Source organism: Crinia signifera, chromosome 4 (assembly GCF_055691185.1).
Source record: "Crinia signifera chromosome 4, ASM5569118v1, whole genome shotgun sequence".
NCBI classification, from domain to species: Eukaryota; Metazoa; Chordata; class Amphibia; order Anura; family Myobatrachidae; genus Crinia; species Crinia signifera.
Window position 1 is genome coordinate 13,972,452 of NC_139220.1, and position 19,574 is coordinate 13,992,025.

Genomic DNA, 19,574 nt, shown 5'->3' on the forward strand with positions numbered 1-19,574 from the left:
ATGGGCCTCCAAAGGGGTTATTTCTCTGGGCCAACTGTACGTGAATGGGGTGCTAAAATCTTTTCAACAACTAAAAGAAGAGTTTGATCTGCCACAACTCTTTTTCTTTCGGTACTTACAATTAAGGCATGCCTTGCAGGCACAATTTAAAGACTCCCCTCCCGCCCTATCTACTTCCCCCATTAGGTCCTTCATGACTACTCTTAGCGACCAAAAAACAGTCTCTCTAACCTATTCCCTCCTGCTGTTTAATCACCATTTAGATCCACTTACTGAACTCAAGGATCATTGGGGATCGCTCTTCCTCTACATGTCCCAGGTGCTTGTCCGGGGTGGGTAATTTCTGGCATCTGTTATGGGAATGCCCTCTGGTTAGGGAATTCTGGCTTAGGGTGCATCAAGCTTTGGTCTCAACGGGCATTGCCTCCGTTTTAGTAACACCAAAGCTGTGTGTGTTGGGAGCTGCCGAGGAGGGGGCTCTACTTCGAGCGGAACTACTATTTGTTATAAATGTATGTGCTTTGGCTAAGGTCATTATTGCCCGCTCATGGATGGCCGCTAATGGTCCTGAATTCTCTGCCATTCGTGCTCTTGTAAACTCCACCATTGCTCAAGAGCGTTATGTCTATACGAGTAGGCAAGCCAGTGCTAAATTTGATAAAATCTGGTTGAAATGGATGGAATCCCCGTACTATACACAGGAGGGCACTAGCTAGGCGTGTAGAATGCCTAGCATTTGAAGGCCGGGCGGACGTGCAGTAAGGCAGCAATGTTTAGGATGCTACATTGAACAGCGTTATTGGGATTGGCGTAAGAAGACATCCAGCTAGTTACCATATGTTATGTTTTTGTTTTGGTTCTGTTTGTTTTGGGGGGGTGGGGGGTTGGGTGAAATTAGAAATCGAGGTTTTAATGTATGTACACGTACAGATATTCTCGCATAGATCATACAATAATGTGATGGTGTTTATTGGATATATTGTATGTCTATGTTTGCAGAGTATAAACTTATATACACTACAGAAATATGCAATGTACTGATCACGCTGGACCACGTTTACTCTGATCAATAAAAACCAACTTTATTCAAAAAAAAGCACCATACACAACAGACGATCCTGTCCACGGTCGATATACTGTAGTTAACAATATGGGCCTCAGATGGTCGAATTGAGTGTACACGCTGAACGATATCAGTATAGGATATCGTTCAGTAACATCACCAGTATTATGGTTTTCGTTTGTGAACCTGAAGCCATTTAGGAAGGTCACTGCGAACCCGCTGCCTCTGTTGTCTTCTCAAAAAGGTGATTGGCACCTGCGAAACTAAGGCTTCACCTTTAATAGCCACGTTTGGAGGGGCAAATTAGGTCTGCCCCAACTCCGGTGCCACCAGGTCTTAAATGGGACAAAGTGCCAAATCTTTATAAGAAAGACAAAAGGAAAACTAACTAAGGGAAACTAACTGAAACTGAAAGTAGTAACTCACGGTAACTGTCAGTGGAAACACTACAGCACTAACTAATGAAATATACAACCTAGTTGCAACAACCTGAGGCGACCCAGTCGCAAACATAGAACACCCCACTTAAAGAACACCACACAAAAGGCACAGAGCAATGGTGTATACAGCAACAGTGTAAAAACGGTACTTGTGTAGTTTCACGGCGCCAATATGCGGGGCTCGGTGGCTCGCCGCGCTATTTAAAATCAACTCCATGCCAACATGGATAGTGGAGGTATGAACTATCTATGTTGGCATGGAGTGAAGTTACTTTTTTAACATAGTTTGTGGCGAGCGTAGAACCCGGAAGTAGCACGGCGCCATGAAACTACACAAGTACCGTAAAAACTGTCAAAGACAGAGATGACCATAATAATGATAATAAAGCTAACCAGGTCTCCTAAACTGAGAACTTACGGAACCAAACAGGAAAGAAGCTGCTGAGAGAAAACTCCAGTAAAGAACCCAGACAAACAGGAACCAGGAACAGGCTGACCAGAGACAGGTGGATATCTGTAGCAGAAGCTATCACTGGCGGGGCTGTGCAGGGCCGACTCCCTTAAAAAGGCCAGTGTGGCCAATCCCCACGAAAGTAGCCCAACCAGCCCCCTGACCCTGATAACCAGCTGCAAATGGGTGTGCATCCTGGCTTCCAGGCATTGCCTGGCAGCCACCGAGTGAAGGAAGTGACGGACGTCGCCATCCTCTGGCGTCCTTGGTTGCCGAGCAACTGCAGAAGGCACCGACAAAAGCGGTATGCGGCTACATAATCACCTGGCCTCCCTGTTTGTTGAGCAACCGGCCAAGGAGACACTGATGCCGGGAGCGTGACACCGGGAACAGCGGCACCCATTCTTGGAGTGCAACAACCAGGACACATTGAACATGGGCCCCGAACATATAGCTAAAACTGACCTGCAAGTTCCGTAGACAGGCGGGCCATTAACGATATTGAGTGTACACACACTAGATGATGTTTCAAACAATATCGCTCAGAAGGTCCTTTCTGAGCAATATGTTTTAAAATATCCTTGTGTATAATATGTTGATCATTATTAGTCGACATTGCATTAGATCAACATGAACAATAGATGGGCCAAGTTTAGTTTTCACAATATTACTAACATCCGCCAGAGCACAACTCCCAGAGACAATGGAGGCAGCTGCCACCGGGCTCCAGCCCCAGACGGTGCACCTGCATGTGCAGCACCTGTGTGGTTCAAAGCAGGATCCAAGTGTGACCTCTGATATTCCAATGGAGCTGTGCTGTGCACCCAATGCTGCTACACAGATAGGCACCATACACACTAGCCAAGTAATGTAAAGATATCGCTCAGAAGGGCTAGTGTGTGCGCTCAGTATCGGTAAGGACACCCCACCTGCTGAACATGCAGGATGACATTCGCTACATAGCCAACAACCTCTCCAGGTGATATCATGGAAGTATATCGTTTGCCAATATGTGTTTACAACCAGTGTGTACACTAAATAGCGTTTGACCAGTGGCACTGCCGATATAGTGACCTATATAGACGGTTCGCCTACTGTAGTTGTCTAATGTGTATGGGGTTATATTCCCCTCTGTACCAGGAGCCCTAATAACCACAGTAATAGGGTACGGAACAGCTCCTGTCTGGTACCGCTCAGCCTGTGCGGCAGTATGCTGATTCCGCAAACCTGACCTCTGAATCGCAGAAGCCCCGATAATCCACTGCGGGGTCCCGGGCCCTGTAGATTGGCTGAGACTGTTAACTAGTTGGGTTATACCATGGTAGCGCCACATATATATCTATACACACACATATACATATATACATATTTGTGTATATGTACAGCTTGAGTATCCCTCATCAGTATAGCCAAAACCCTTCTTTGTTCGGGGGAGGGGAGTGTTTTACCCCCCTTGTGTCTTTTCATAGTGATGATGCCTGTCAGAGTTAAGATGGACGCGATGGGCACCGGGGACTCCTGGAGCAGCATAAATAAAAACATTCCCAAATCCCCCCAAAAAAATCTTACTCAAAATGCTCCTGGTCCTGTACATTTTGAATAAGGGATACTCAACCTGTACATACAGTACTGTATATAGGCATTTGGAAAGAGTGAATCATTTCGTTTTAACAGTGAAAGAAATTTAGTGCGGCATATGTGATGATCCAGCGTCCTTAAATAAAAAATGTCTTTATTCATTTTATCTATCACCTGCAGACATGTCAGAGACTCTGACAGCTGAACCAATGTGACATCACAGAGGTATGAGGTATAACATGTATGTCAGTAGTCCCTAATTCACTGACTGTATTACCCATGTACCTTTATTTCCATAGCCTTTAATCCAATAACAGATTGCTTATTATTCAGGTGCTCTCTCCCTTTAAAAGAAAAAAAAAATGTATTATGACATCACAGTGCAGTGATGTCACAATGCTCTTGGTGTAGCTATATAAACTCCCCCCCCAAGGAAAAGGCCTCAGAGCTGTTATGAAGAGGATGAGGATGAGAATGACAGCGACTGTGTGTGTAAGAATCGTATACTGTGAGTATAACAACCTGTGATAAGTAACATTATATTATATTTGTCAGGTACCAAGATAGATCCCTGCGGATTAGCCATGTTTCTGTACATAGGTGACGCCTATTCCTGGGATAAATACATTGTGAAGTTTGTCCCAGAATATCACAGACCCCTGTGTATAATATCCCAAATCTCAGCGTGTTCCCCTGTAGTCATGCAGAGAGCACAATAGTAAATGATTAGAGAGTACAGTTATATGTTCTATGTTTGTATATAGTGGTAGATGTAGGTGAGGGGGGCGGTACGGGGGCGTGGTTGCTGAGACTCATCATCGTAACCACACCCACTGATATTTATAATTCAGATATTACTGGGGGGCGGGGCTAGGATAACATTTGATTTAATCTATTGTCTTTGTATTTCAGTTATTGCGTTTTTGCCATTGATATATGGCCAGATTCCTGACATGGAGGATCTGAATGTAAGTATAGACATTTTGTTTGTTCACAGTTTTGTTATATGTGAGTCACAATGTTATTTTTGTATCTTTATAGCTGTGTCGTTGCTTAATACTTCTTTATCTTTTATATTACAGAATACAGAATTACCACCAGGGATAAATGTGGAAAGTAACATCGGGGAGATCACCCACATCTCCAGCTACATGAAAGATGATGAGGACCTCAGCGCAAGAGTAGCAGCGCCCAGAATGCAGAGCAGCAGCATGCTGAATGAGGATGAGGACCTCAGCGCAAGACTGGGAGGAGTGCTCAGTGTGCCGGAAGAGGCCAGCGCCCCCAGCGCCACACCGGGAGAGGCCATTGACCCCAGTGCCAGACTGGGAGAGGCCATTGACCCTAGTGCCAGACTGGAAGAGGCCAGCACCCCCAGCACCACACTGGAAGAGGCCAGCACCCCCAGTGCCACACTGGAAGAGGCCACGTTTCCCAGTGCCTTACTGATTGAGGCCAGCACCATTAGTGCCTTACTGGTTGAGACGAAGGCCCCCAGTGCTAGACTGACAGAATCCAGCACCAGATTGGGAGAAGAAAGAACCAGACTGGAAGAAGGAAGAACTCCCAGCATTACCATCAGAGAGACCTTGGGAGAGACCAGCACCCCCAGCACCAGTGTGAGGGAACCCAGCACCCCTACTACCACCAAGGAAGAGGCCAGTGCTCCCGGCACCAGTGTGGGGGAGGTCAGCACCTCTACTACCATCAAAGAAGAGGCCAGTGCTTCCGCAAAAAGGATTTTGCTATGTGTGTTACTCGCGGTGTTTATTATCAATTTAATTATCTTTTCGATATTAATGTATCGCATAAAAAATCAGCAGAAGGTGCGCGATATTGAATGTGGGGATCCATGATTGTCTCCCCATCATCAGCATCATAGGAGAAGTCAGGGTCCCCAGCAACATCTGACAAACCCGCGGGCCCCCAGCACCATCTGAGGGGCCAATAAATAAAATCTGATATATTTAGTAACACAATTCTGTTTCCCGCATGTTATTGGTATTGTGAGCGAGTGGCGCGGAAGCTGTTACATCGCTGACAAGAGTTATACTGGGGGTGTTGTATCATAAATGCAAATATAATATCAGCAGTACGTATAACCAGGGTGATCACAGCCATAAAGCTATGTATCCGGGTCACCGGCAGATTAGGTAGGCATACGCACTCAGCCGTTACTGTGCCTCCTAATAGCGTGGAGGGAATGTGTGGGACAGTGGTCATTACTCCAGGCGACACTTCAGCGCATCACTGCACCACTAAGACACATATGTCTGACAGACAATGGTATATCTATAACATATATACTTATGCCATATAGGTTTTTTTATTAAAAAAATTAAGGGGGGGGGGGGGTGTTAATCTCATCTATTTAAATAGGAGTAATTCAAAGGGTCCAGCCCCGCCCCCATCAATGTCCACCTGCAACTCCTCTCCGGACATTTCAACAAGCAACAGATTGAAAACAACCTTAAGTAATAACAGATCACTACTGTCGGTATCCTATTAGCTACTATAAGTTTGTGGTTGAAAGGAAACCCCTAATAAGTGCTGGATAACCTAAAGCACCATACACTGCACTCTGACCGACCAGGTAGCTTCCTTGCACATTTAGTTCATGCAGATAGACCCGGGACGACCGTTCCGGAACTATTAGATACTGGAGGCAACGTGGTGGTTACTACCCCAGACATAGCGACAGTTTTTATGTCTTTCTACAAGACCTTGTATGAGTCCTGACTAACCTGTACCCAGGCAGCCCTGCAGACCTTTGTGCAATCTGCCCGCTTACCGCAGCTGACCTCGGAGGCCCGAGAGATTTTTTAGATGCACCAATTACATTGGGGGAAATGGAGGGGGCCCTCAACGCCTTCCCGGGAGGCAGGGCGCCCGGCAATGATGGCATCCCAATTGAGCTGTACAAAAAACACAGTGAGGTCCTTGCACCTAGATTACTCACTCTTTTTCACCAATTGTTTGAGGAGGGTGTCTTTCCCTCTTCGATGTCTGAGGCCATCATTGTCGTGCTGCCCAAGCCTGGTAAGAATCCTAGACTTCCAGACTCCTATAGGCCAATCTCCCTGATCCCTACCGATGCTAAAATACTGGCTAAGGTCCTGGCGAACCGACTAGGCTCTATTATTACTTCCATTATACACCCTGACCAAACGGGCTTTATGCCAGGAATGTCAACAGCTATCAATGTTAGGCGGGTGTATACTCATCTCCAGGCTTCTCATTCGGAGGGGGAGCATCAGCCCTAGTTTCTTTGGACGCCGCCAAGGCGTTCGATTCGGTGGAGTGGCCCTCTGTGGGAGGTTCTGGGGAGCATGGGTTTTGGCCCATCTTTTATTAAGTGGGTAAAACTGCTGTACTACCAACCTAGAGCTAGAATTGCAGTAAATGGCTTTGTTTCACCTTCCTTTCCCTTGGCTAGGAGCATGAGACAGGGCTGTCCCCTATCCCCTACACTATTTGCCCTTGCGATTGAACCATTGGCATGCTTGATACCCAACCACCCGGGAATTGTGGGTTTGACACTAGACACAAGGACAGATACTATAGCACTATATGCTGATGACGTCCTTCTTTTCTTAAAGGACTATAGTGTTGCGATGCCCATAGTCCTCTCCACATTTACAGAATTCGGTACCTATTCAGGCCTCTCTATTAATTGGAGCAAGTCAGCTATTATGCCACTGAGGGGTGCACCCCCGACGTGCCCAGAAATCCCTCTCCCTTTATGTTGGGTCCCTCAATTTAAATATCTAGGTATTATTATTACTAACACTTCCTCAAATGTTATACCTCTCAACCTCGCTCCAATCTTAATGTTTATCAAGGATAAATCTGGTCCTTGGAGTAGGTTACCCCTTACAGTTACTGGGAGGGTCAACTTGATAAAGATGGTGGTTCTGCCAAAGCTCCTTTATGTCCTTCAGCAATCCCCTGTGTATATACCTGTCGCCTTTTTTAGAAAGCTGAATAGTATGCTAATTTCACTAATTTGGGCTAATAAACGCCCCAGGATTAAATTAGATACACTCACTAGGCCTAGAGTTGCTGGGGGCCTGGCGTTGCCTCACTTTCGGTTTTATTACTGCGCTGCACAACTCGCACACCTTAGGCGGTGGGTTCAGGATACCAATGTGGACTCGATACATGCTGCATTTATTAGACACTGTGTCCCTGGTTGTACTCCGGTACAGTTGCTATTAGGGGCCAAATTGCCTCCGCATAGTCCCCCTATATTGACTCAGGCAATTAAAAGTATGGCAGGGAGCTCAGTCCCTTGTCGGGTTTTCAGATATTGATCCAGAGACATCCCTCTGGCACTCTACTCAATTGCCAGAATTGCAAACTATTGCAGGGAAACGATTATGGGCCTCCAAAGGGGTTATTTCTCTGGGCCAACTGTACGTGAATGGGGTGCTAAAATCTTTTCAACAACTAAAAGAGGAGTTCGATCTGCCACAACTCTTTTTCTTTCGGTACTTACAATTAAGGCACGCCTTGCAGGTACAATTTAAAGATTCCCCTCCCGCCCTATCTACTTCCCCCATTAGGTCCTTCATGACTACTCTTAGCGACCAAAAAACAGTCTCTCTAACCTATTCCCTCCTGCTGTTTAATCACCATTTAGATCCCCTTACTGAACTCAAGGATCAATGGGTGCGTGACCTGGGCCCTATGGATGACTGTGACTGGATAGCCGCTAGGGAATTACCTAGACTTGCTACTACTAGTATTATATTTCAACAAATACAATTATTTATTTTACATCGAACGTATCTGAGGCCGGTGCGTCTGGCTAGATTTGGGGATCGCTCTTCCTCTACATGTCCCAGGTGCTTGTCCGGGGTGGGTAATTTCTGGCATCTGTTATGGGAATGCCCTCTGGTTAGGGAATTCTGGCTTAGGGTGCATCAAGCTTTGGTCTGTGTGTGTTGGGAGCTGCCGAGGAGGGGGCTCTACTTCGAGCGGAACTACTGTTTGTTATAAATGTATGTGCTTTGGCTAAGGTCATTATTGCCCGCTCATGGATGACCGCTAATGGTCCTGAATTCTCTGCCTTTCGTGCTCTTGTAAACTCCACCATTGCTCATGAGCGTTATGTCTATATGAGTAGGCAAGCCAGTGCTAAATTTGATAAAATATGGTTGAAATGGATGGAATCCCCGTACTATACACAGGAGGGCACTAGCTAGGCGTAGAATGCCTAGCATCTGAAGGCCGGGCGGACGTGCAGTTAGGCAGCTACAGATGGGTCAGCTCCCATCTTTGCAGGGGATGGCGCTGGCGTCGCCAGCCGCCATCCCCCGCCAGCGCCATGGCGATGGTGAGAAGGGGACGCGCGCGCACGAGAGGCGCGCGCGTCCCCTTCCGACGGCGCTTCCATCCGTTCCCCGGGTCCCCCGCCGGCTTGCCGGCGGTAACCCGGGGTCCCCGCCGCCTGCCCGCACCCCCCCCTAACCTCCCCTAACCCTGTCCGTCTCCCTGAGGCGGAGACGGACAGGGTTTCCATCGCGCTAGCGACGGAGACTGAGACGCGCATGCGCGTGAGACGCACGCGCGTCTCAGTCTCTTCGCTGGCGTGGCTGTTGGCGGGTCGCCAGCGCGTACGTTCTGGCGACCCGCCAGCAAGGATGACAACAGGAACATACTGTATGTTTATGTTGCTACATTGAACAGCGTTATTGGGATTGGCGTAAGAAGACATCCAGCAAGTTACCATATGTTATGTTTTTGTTTTGGTTCTGTTTGTTTTGGGGGGGGGGGGTGGGGGGTTGGGTGAAATTAGAAATTGAGGTTTTAATGTATGTACACGTACAGATATTCTCGCATAGATCATACAATAATGTGATGGTGTTTATTGGATATGTTGTATCTCTATGTTTGCCGAGTATAAAGTTATATACACTATAGAACTATGCAATGTACTGATCACGCTGGACCACGTTTACTCTGATAAAAAAAAAACAACTTTATTTTAAAAAAAGCACCATACACAACAGACGATCCTGTCCACGGTCAATATACTGTAGTTAACAATATGGGCCTCAGATGGTCGAATTGAGTGTGCACGCTGAATGATATCAGTATAGGATATCATTCAGTAACATCACCAGTATTATGGTTTTCGTTTGTGAACCTGCAGCCATTTAGGAAGGTCACCGCGAACCCTACGCTGCCTCTGTTGTCTTCTCAAAAAGGTGATTGGCACCTGCGAAACTAAGGCTTCACCTTTAATAGCCACGTTTGGAGGGGCAAATTAGGTCTGCCCCAACTCCGGTGCCACCAGGTCTTAAATGGGACAAAGTGCCAAAGATCTTTATAAGAATGACAAAAGGAAAACTAACTAAGGGAAACTAACTGAAACTGAAAGTAGTAACTCACGGTAACTGTCAGTGGAAACACTACAGCACTAACTAATGAAATATGCAACCTAGTTGCAACAACCTGAGGCGACTCAGTCGCAAACATAGAACACCCCACTTAAAGAACACCACACAAAAGGCACAGAGCAACGGTGTATACAGCAACAGTGTAAAAACGGTACTTGTGTAGTTTCACGGCACCAGTATGCTCGGTGGCTCACCATGCTATTTAAAATCAACTCCATGCTAACATGGATAGTGGAGGTATGAACTATCCATGTTGGCATGGAGTTAAGTTACTTTTTTAACATAGTTTGTTGCGAGCGTGGAACCCGGAAGTAGCACGACGCCATGCTGGCGCCGTGAAACTACAAAAGTACCGTAAAAACTGTCAAAGACAGAGATGAGAACTGAGAACTTACGGAACCGAACAGGAAAGAAGCTGCTGAGAGAAAACTCCAGGAAAGGACCCAGACAAACAGGAACCAGGAACAGGCTGACCAGAGACAGGTGGATATCTGTAGCAGAAGCTATCACTGGCGGGGCTGTGCAGGGCCGACTCCCTTAAAAAGGCCAGTGTGGCCAATCCCCACGGAAGTAGCCCAACCAGCCCCCTGACCCTGATAACCAGCTGCAAATGGGCGTGCATCCTGGCTTCCAGGCATCGCCTGGCAACCACCGAGTGAAGGAAGTGACGGACACCGCCATCCTCTGGCGTCCTTGGTTGCCGAGCAACTGCAGAAGGCACCGACAGACATAATAATCGCCTGGCCTCCCGGTTTGTTGAGCAACCGGCCAAGGAGACACTGATGCCCGGGAGCGTGACACCGGGAACAGCGGCACGCATTCTTGGAGTGCAACAACCAGGACACATTGAACATGGGCCCCGAACATATAGCTAAAACTGACCTGCAAGTTCCGTAGACAGACGGGCCATTAACGATATTGAGTGTACACACACTAGATGATGTTTCAAACAATATCACTCAGAAGGTCCTTTCTGAGCAATATGTTTTAAAATATCCTTGTGTATAATATGTTGATCATTATTAGTCGACATTGCATTAGATCAACATGAACAATAGATGAACACATTAAAAAAAAGACATGTTTTTTACAATTTTTTTTTTTTTTTCATTTTTAACATTTTCATACTTTCCACAAATACTAAAGGGGCCGGCGGATCGGGAAGCAGGGGCAGGGGGAATCAGGAAGAAGTGGTGAGTGGAATCGGGAAGCAGGGGGGGGGATCGGGAAGCAGGGGCGGGGGGATCGGGATGGATTGATGGGGATTAGGAAGCAGGGGCGGGGAGAACGGGAAGCAGTGGGGCAAGGATGAATAAGCTCAGCAAACAGTTGCAAACTCTGCAGGAGGGGCAGCCAGATCGGCAAAGTGGATGGTGGTGTGGGGGAAGAGGGGGCGTACCACAGAATGTGGCGTGGCCAGAGGTAGTGCATTGGGTATGGTTAATGATCACATCATAGTCACGCCCCTATACAATGCAGAGGGGTGTGACTACAATTACACAATTGAGCACGAATAGTATCATGGGCATCCCAGTCCAACCACTGCACTGGCGGTTGGGTGGAGGGCAGGTCCGGCTCCCGATGACTTTCCGGGGAAGAGGCGGGGTAGGTTGGCAGGCAGAAACTTTGGTGTTAATGTATTATGTATAGGATGTAAACTGATTGATCCCTAAATACTAGACAGGTGCGCGTAACCTTAGTGTTTTGGTTCAGATTTAGATTTGGATTTCTTGAAAAACAGCTAAAATCAGGTGATTTGGGCCAAGTTTAGTTTTTACAGTATTACTAACATCCGCCAGAGCACAACTCCCAGAGACAATGGAGGCAGCTGCCACTGGGATCCAGCCCCAGACGGGGCACCTGCATGTGCAGCACCTGTGTGGTTCAAAGCAGGATCCAAGTGTGACCTCTGATATTCCAGTGGAGCTGTGCTGTGCACCCAATGCTGCTACAGAGATAAGCACCATACACACTAGCCAAGTAATGTAAAGATATCGCTCAGAAGGGCTAGTGTGTGCGCTCAGTATCGGTAACGACACCCCACCTGCTGAACATGCAGGATGACATTCGCTACATAGCCGACAACCTCTCCAGGTGATATCATGGAAGGATATCGTTTGCCAATATGTGTTTAGAACCAGTGTGTACACTAAATAGCGTTTGACCAGTGGCACCGCCGATATAGTGACCTATATGGACGGTTCGCCTACTGTAGTTGTCTAATGTGTATGGGGTTATATTCCCCTCTGTACCAGGAGCCCTGCTAACACCAGTAACAGGGTACGGAACAGCTCCTGTCTGGTACCGCTCAGCCTGTGCGGCAGTATGCTGATTACGCAAACCTGACCTCTGAATCGCAGAAGCCCCGACAATCCACTGCGGGGTCCCGGGCCCTGTAGATAGGCTGAGACTGTTAACTAGTTGGGTTATACCATGGTAGAGCCACATATATATCTATACACACACACACATATATATATATATATATATATATATATATATATATACATATTTGTGTATATTTACAGCTTGAGTATCCCTCATCAGTATAGCCAAAACCCTTCTTTGTTTGGGGGAGGGGAGTGTTTTACCCCCCTTGTGTCTTTTCATAGTGATGATGCCTCTCAGAGTTAAGATGGACACAATTGTCACTGGGGACTCCTGGAGCAGCAGAAATAAAAACATTCCCAAATCCCCCCCAAAAAAATCTTACTCAAAATGCTCCTGGTCCTGTACATTTTGTATAAGGGATACTCAACCTGTACATACAGTACTGTATATAGGCATTTGGAAAGAGTGAATCATTTCGTTTTAACAGTGAAAGAAATTTAGTGCGGCATATGTGATGATCCAGCGTCCTTAAATTAAAAATGTCTTTATTCATTTTATCTGTCACCTGCAGACATGTCTGCTGAGACCGTGGGACAAGGAATTCCTGCTGCTGGTGAGACCGTGGACCTGGAGGAATCTCTCACCGAGTGTGAGCTACAACAAATATCTTACACCCCGGTACCTGACAAGATCTCACCAGCGCAGCCTCGGAGTGTCACCTAGGACGAGACACAGCTTACCTGCTACTCCGGTGGCATACGGCAGTAACACGCACGAGACCTGACAGTAAGGAGGTCTCCGCCCGCCGCAGTGTTCAGCGGCTTGCTGGCCGGTGTAGCTGCTTCTCACCATCTAACACTGGTAGGCGTGTGACGGATCAGTGCACCTACGTACCCAAACTGGGACCTGCTGAGAGCCCCCCATCTATAGCAAGGAAGCATAACATCAGCTGTTGTCCGTACCGATCAAAGGTAATAAGTACATCTACTCCGTACCTGACTCTGTGCTAAAAAGCTCTTAAAGGATTATTTCCTGTGGATTACAAATTTCTGTTGGGAGAACTTACAAATTATCCACCGATCCCCCTACTGTTGTCCCCCAAATACAGCGCTGGGAATTCCACCCCTATAAATCAGGACACCAACATCTGGTTTTATATGCGCATATTTGAACAATCAACCAGGACCTGGTAATTATATGCCATACACATATAGCACCATATGGATGCACATGTTTTAAAGTATTTATATGCATGCATAACATTTTGTGTATTTGTGTATATATTGTCTATTAATTTATATATTTATTTTTATATTATTTGTTTATTAATTAAATTGTTTTAATTTGTGTGCAAAAGGCGCCTACTGGTACTTCTTTTTCCTACATATCAGATACTCTGACAGCTGAACCAATGTGACATCACAGAGGTATGAGGTATAACATGTATGTCAGTAGTTCCTAATTCACTGACTGTATTACCCATGTACCTTTATTTCCATAGCCTTTAATCCAATAACAGATTGCTTATTATTCAGGTGCTCTCTCCCTTTAAAAGGAAAAAAAAATGTATTATGACATCACAGTGCAGTGATGTCACAATGCTCTTGGTGTAGCTATATAAACTCCCCCCCAAGGCAAAGGCCTCAGAGCTGTTATGAAGAGGATGAGGATGAGAATGACAGCGACTGTGTGTGTACGAATCGTATACTGTGAGTATATCAACCTGTGATAAGTAACATTATATTATATTTGTCAGGTACCCAGATAGATCCCTGCGGATTAGCCATGTTTCTGTACATAGGTGACGCCTATTCCTGGGATAAATACATTGTGAAGTTTGTCCCAGAATATCCCAGACCCCTGTGTATAATATCCCAAATCTCAGCGTGTTCCCCTGTAGTCATGCAGAGAACACAAAAGTAAATGATTAGAGAGTACAGTTATATGTTCTATGTTTGTATATAGTGGTAGATGTAGATGAGGGGGGGGGGGGGGGGGGGGGGGGCGGTACGGGGGCGTGGTTGCTGAGACACATCATCGTAACCACACCCACTGATATGTATAATTCAGATATTACTGGGGGGCGGGGCTAGGATGACATTTGATTTAATCTATTGTCTTTGTATTTCAGTTATTGCGTTTTTGCCATTGATATATGGCCAGATTCCTGACATGGAGGATCTGAATGTAAGTATAGACATTTTGTTTGTTCACAGTTTTGTTATATGCGAGTCACAATGTTATTTTTGTATCTTTATAGCTGTGTCGTTGCTTAATACTTCTTTATCTTTTATATTACAGAATACAGAATTACCACCAGGGATAAATGTGGAAAGTAACATCGGGGAGATCACCCACATCTCCAGCTACATGAAAGAGGATGAGGACCTCAGCGCAAGAGTAGCAGCGCCCAGAATGCAGAGCAGCAGTATGCTGAATGAGGATGAGGACCTCAGTGCAAGACTGGGAGGAGTGCTCAGTATGCCGGAAGAGGCCAGCGCCCCCAGCGCCACACCGGGAGAGGCCATTGACCCCAGTGCCAGACTGGGAGAGGCCATTGACCCTAGTGCCAGATTGGAAGAGGCCAGCACCCCCAGCACCACACTGGAAGAGGCCAGCGCCCCCAGTGCCACACTGGAAGAGGCCACGTTTCCCAGTGCCTTACTGATTGAGGCCAGCACCATTAGTGCCTTACTGGTTGAGACGAAGGCCCCCAGTGCTAGACTGACAGAATCCAGCACCAGATTGGGAGAAGAAAGCACCAGACTGGAAGAAGGAAGAACTCCCAGCATTACCATCAGAGAGACCTTGGGAGAGACCAGCACCCCCAGCACCAGTGTGAGGGAACCCAGCACCCCTACTACCACCAAGGAAGAGGCCAGTGCTCCCGGCACCAGTGTGGGGGAGGTCAGCACCTCTACTACCATCAAAGAAGAGGCCAGTGCTTCCGCAAAAAGGATTTTGCTATGTGTGTTACTCGCGGTGTTTATTATCAATTTAATTATCTTTTCGATATTAATGTATCGCATAAAAAATCAGCAGAAGGTGCGCGATATCGAACGTGGGGATCCATGATTGTCTCCCCATCATCAGCATCATAGGAGAAGTCAGGGTCCCCCGCAACATCTGACAAACCCGTGGGCCCCCAGCACCATCTGAGGGGCCAATAAATAAAATCTGATATATTTAGTAACACAATTCTGTTTCCCGCATGTTATTGGTATTGTGAGCGAGTGGCGCGGAAGCTGTTACATCGCTGACAAGAGTTATACTGGGGGTGTTGTATCATAAATGCAAATATAATATCAGCAGTACGTATAACCAGGGTGATCACAGCCATAAAGCTATGTATCCGGGTCACCGGCAGATTAGGTAGGCATACGCGCTCAGCCGTTACTGTGCCTCCTAACAGCGTGGCGGGAATGTGTGGGACAGTGGTCATTACTCCAGGCGACACTTCAGCGCATCACTGCACCACTAAGACACATATGTCTGACAGACAATGGTATATCTATAACATATATACTTATGCCATATAGGTTTTTTTATTAAAAAAATTAAGGGGGGGGGGGGGAGGGGGGTGTTAATCTCGTCTATTGAAATAGGAGTAATTCAAAGGGTCCAGCCCCGCCCCCATCAATGTCCACCTGCAACTCCTCTCCGGACATTTCAACAAGCAACAGATTGAAAACAACCTTAAGTAATAACAGATCACTACTGTCGGTATCCTATTAGCTACTATAAGTTTGTGGTTGAAAGGAAACCCCTAATAAGTGCTGGATAACCTAAAGCACCATACACTGCACTCTGACCGACCAGGTAGCTTCCTTGCACATTTAGTTCATGCAGATAGACCCGGGACGACCGTTCCGGAACTATTAGATACTGGAGGCAACGTGGTGGTTACTACCCCAGACATAGCGACAGTTTTTATGTCTTTCTACAAGACCTTGTATGAGTCCTGACTAACCTGTACCCAGGCAGCCCTGCAGACCTTTGTGCAATCTGCCCGCTTACCGCAGCTGACCTCGGAGGCCCGAGATTTTTTAGATGCACCAATTACATTGGGGGAAATGGAGGGGGCCCTCAACGCCTTCCCGGGAGGCAGGGCGCCCGGCAATGATGGCATCCCAATTGAGCTGTACAAAAAACACAGCGAGGTCCTTGCACCTAGATTACTCACTCTTTTTCACCAATTGTTTGAGGAGTGTGTCTTTCCCTCTTCGATGTCTGAGGCCATCATTGTCGTGCTGCCCAAGCCTGGTAAGAATCCTAGACTTCCAGACTCCTATAGGCCAATCTCCCTGATCCCTACCGATGCTAAAATACTGGCTAAGGTCCTGGCGAACCGACTAGGCTCTATTATTACTTCCATTATACACCCTGACCAAACGGGCATTATGCCAGGAATGTCAACAGCTATCAATGTTAGGCGGGTGTATACTCATCTCCAGGCTTCTCATTCGGAGGGGGAGCATCAGCCCTAGTTTCTTTGGACGCCGCCAAGGCGTTCGATTCGGTGGAGTGGCCCTTTCTGTGGGAGGTTCTGGGGAGCATGGGTTTTGGCACATCTTTTATTAAGTGGGTAAAACTGCTGTACTACCAACCTAGAGCTAGAATTGCAGTAAATGGCTTTGTTTCCCCTTCCTTTCCCTTGGCTAGGGGCATGAGACAGGGCTGTCCCCTATCCCCTACACTATTTGCCCTTGCGATTGAACCATTGGCATGCTTGATACGCAACCACTCGGGAATTGTGGGTTTGACACTAGACACAAGGACAGATACTATAGCACTATATGCTGATGACGTCCTTCTTTTCTTAAAGGACTATAGTGTTGCGATGACCATAGTCCTCTCCACATTTACTGAATTCGGTACCTATTCAGGCCTCTCTATTAATTGGAGCAAGTCGGCTATTATGCCACTGAGGGGTGCACCCCCGACGTGCCCAGAAATCCCTCTCCCTTTATGTTGGGTCCCTCAATTTAAATATCTAGGTATTATTATTACTAACACTTCCTCAAATTTTATACCTCTCAACCTCGCTCCAATCTTAATGTTTATCAAGAATAAATCTAGTCCTTGGAGTAGGTTACCCCTACAGTTACTGGGAGGGTCAACTTGATAAAGATGGTGGTTCTGCCAAAGCTCCTTTATGTCCTTCAGCAATCCCCTGTGTATATACCTGTCGCCATTTTTAGAAAGCTGAATAGTATGCTAAGTTCACTAATTTGGGCTAATAAACGTCCCAGGATTAAATTAGATACACTCACTAGGCCTAGAGTTGCTGGGGGCCTGGCGTTGCCTCACTTTCGGTTTTATTACTGCGCAGCACAACTCGCACACCTTAGGCGGCGGGTTCAGGATACCAATGTGGACTCGATACATGCTGCATTTATTAGACACTGTGTCCCTGGTTGTACTCCGGTACAGTTGCTATTAGGGGCCAAATTGCCTCCGCATAGTCCCCCTATATTGACTCAGGCAATTAAAGTATGGCAGGGAGCTCAGTCCCTTGTCGGGTTTTCAGATATTGATCCAGAGACATCCCTCTGGCATTCTACTCAATTGCCGGAATTGCAAACTATTGCAGGGAAACAATTATGGGCCTCCAAAGGGGTTATTTCTCTGGGCCAACTGTACGTGAATGGGGTGCTAAAATCTTTTCAACAACTAAAAGAAGAGTTTGATCTGCCACAACTCTTTTTCTTTCGGTACTTACAATTAAGGCATGCCTTGCAGGCACAATCTACTTCCCCCATTAGGTCCTTCATGACTACTCTTAGCGACCAAAAAAAAGTCTCTCTAACCTATTCCCTCCTGCTGTTTAATCACCATTTAGATCCCCTTACTGAACTCAAGGATCAATGGGTGCGTGACCTGGGCCCTATGGATGACTGTGACTGGATAGCCGCTAGGGAATTACCTAGACTTGCTACTACTAGTATTAGATTTCAACAAATACAATTATTTATTTTACATCGAACATATCTGACGCCGGTGCGACTGGCTAGATTTGGGGATCGCTCTTCCTCTACATGTCCCAGGTGCTTGTCCGGGGTGGGTAATTTCTGGCATCTGTTATAGGAATGCCCTCTGGTTAGGGAAATCTGGCTTAGGGTGCATCAAGCTTTGGTCTCAACGGGCATTGCCTCCGTTTTAGTAACACCAAAGCTGTGTGTGTTGGGAGCTGCCGAGGAGGGGGCTCTACTTCGAGCGGAACTACTGTATGTTATAAATGTATGTGCTTTGACTAAGATCATTATTGCCCGCTCATGGATAGCCGCCAATGGTCCTGAATTCTCTGCCTTTCGTGCTCTTGTAAACTCCACCATTGCTCATGAGCGTTATGTCTATATGAGTAGGCAAGCAAGTGCTAAATTTGATAAAATCAGGTTGAAATGGATAGAATCCCCGTACTATACACAGGAGGGCACTAGCTAGGCGTGTAGAATGCCTAGCATCTGAAGGCCGGGCGGACGTGCAGTAAGGCAGCAATGTTTAGGATGCTACACTGAACAGCGTTATTGGGATTGGCGTAAGAAGACATCCAGCTAGTTACCATATGTTATGTTTTTGTTTTGGTTCTGTTTGTTTTGGGGGGGTGGGGGGTTGGGTGAAATTAGAAATTGAGGTTTTAATGTATGTAAACGTACAGATATTCTCGCATAGATCATACAATAATGTGATGGTGTTTATTGGATATGTTGTATCTCTATGTTTGCCGAGTATAAAGTTATATACACTATAGAACTATGCAATGTACTGATCACGCTGGACCACGTTTACTCTGATCAATAAAAAACAACTTTATTCAAAAAAAGCACCATACACAACAGACGATCCTGTCCACGGTCGATATACTGTAGTTATCAATATGGGCCTCAGATGGTCGAATTGAGTGTACACGCTAAACAATATCAGTATAGGATATCGTTCAGTAACATCACCAGTATTATGGTTTTCGTTTGTGAACCGGCAGCCATTTAGGAAGGTCACCGTGAACCCTACGCTGCCTCTGTTGTCTTCTCAAAAAGGTGATTGGCACCTGCGAAACTAAGGCTTCACCTTTAATAGCCACGTTTGGAGGGGCAAATTAGGTCTGCCCCAACTCCGGTGCCACCAGGTCTTAAATGGGACAAAGTGCCAAAGATCTTTATAAGAATGACAAAACGAAAAATAACTAAGGGAAACTAACTGAAACTGAAAGTAGTAACTCACGGTAACTGTCAGTGGAAACACTACAGCACTAACTAATGAAATATGCAACCTAGTTGCAACAACCTGAGGCAACCCAGTCGCAAACA

The 19,574-nt window shown here is 46.4% G+C and overlaps 1 protein-coding gene across 3 annotated transcripts in view; it reads right to left on the reverse strand.

Moving 5' to 3' along the window:
• FAM180A (family with sequence similarity 180 member A) overlaps positions 1 to 19,574 on the reverse strand; it is a 114,012-nt gene that overhangs the window by 50,721 nt on the left and 43,717 nt on the right. The window contains exon 1 of one of the 3 annotated variants that reach the window (XM_083181169.1): positions 3,818 to 4,051. The exons of the other annotated variants lie outside the window; for them this stretch is intronic. The gene's annotated coding sequence lies outside the window, so the exon portion shown is untranslated. Of the gene's footprint in view, positions 1 to 3,817; positions 4,052 to 19,574 lie in introns of those variants that run through there. 3 annotated transcript variants of the gene reach the window in all.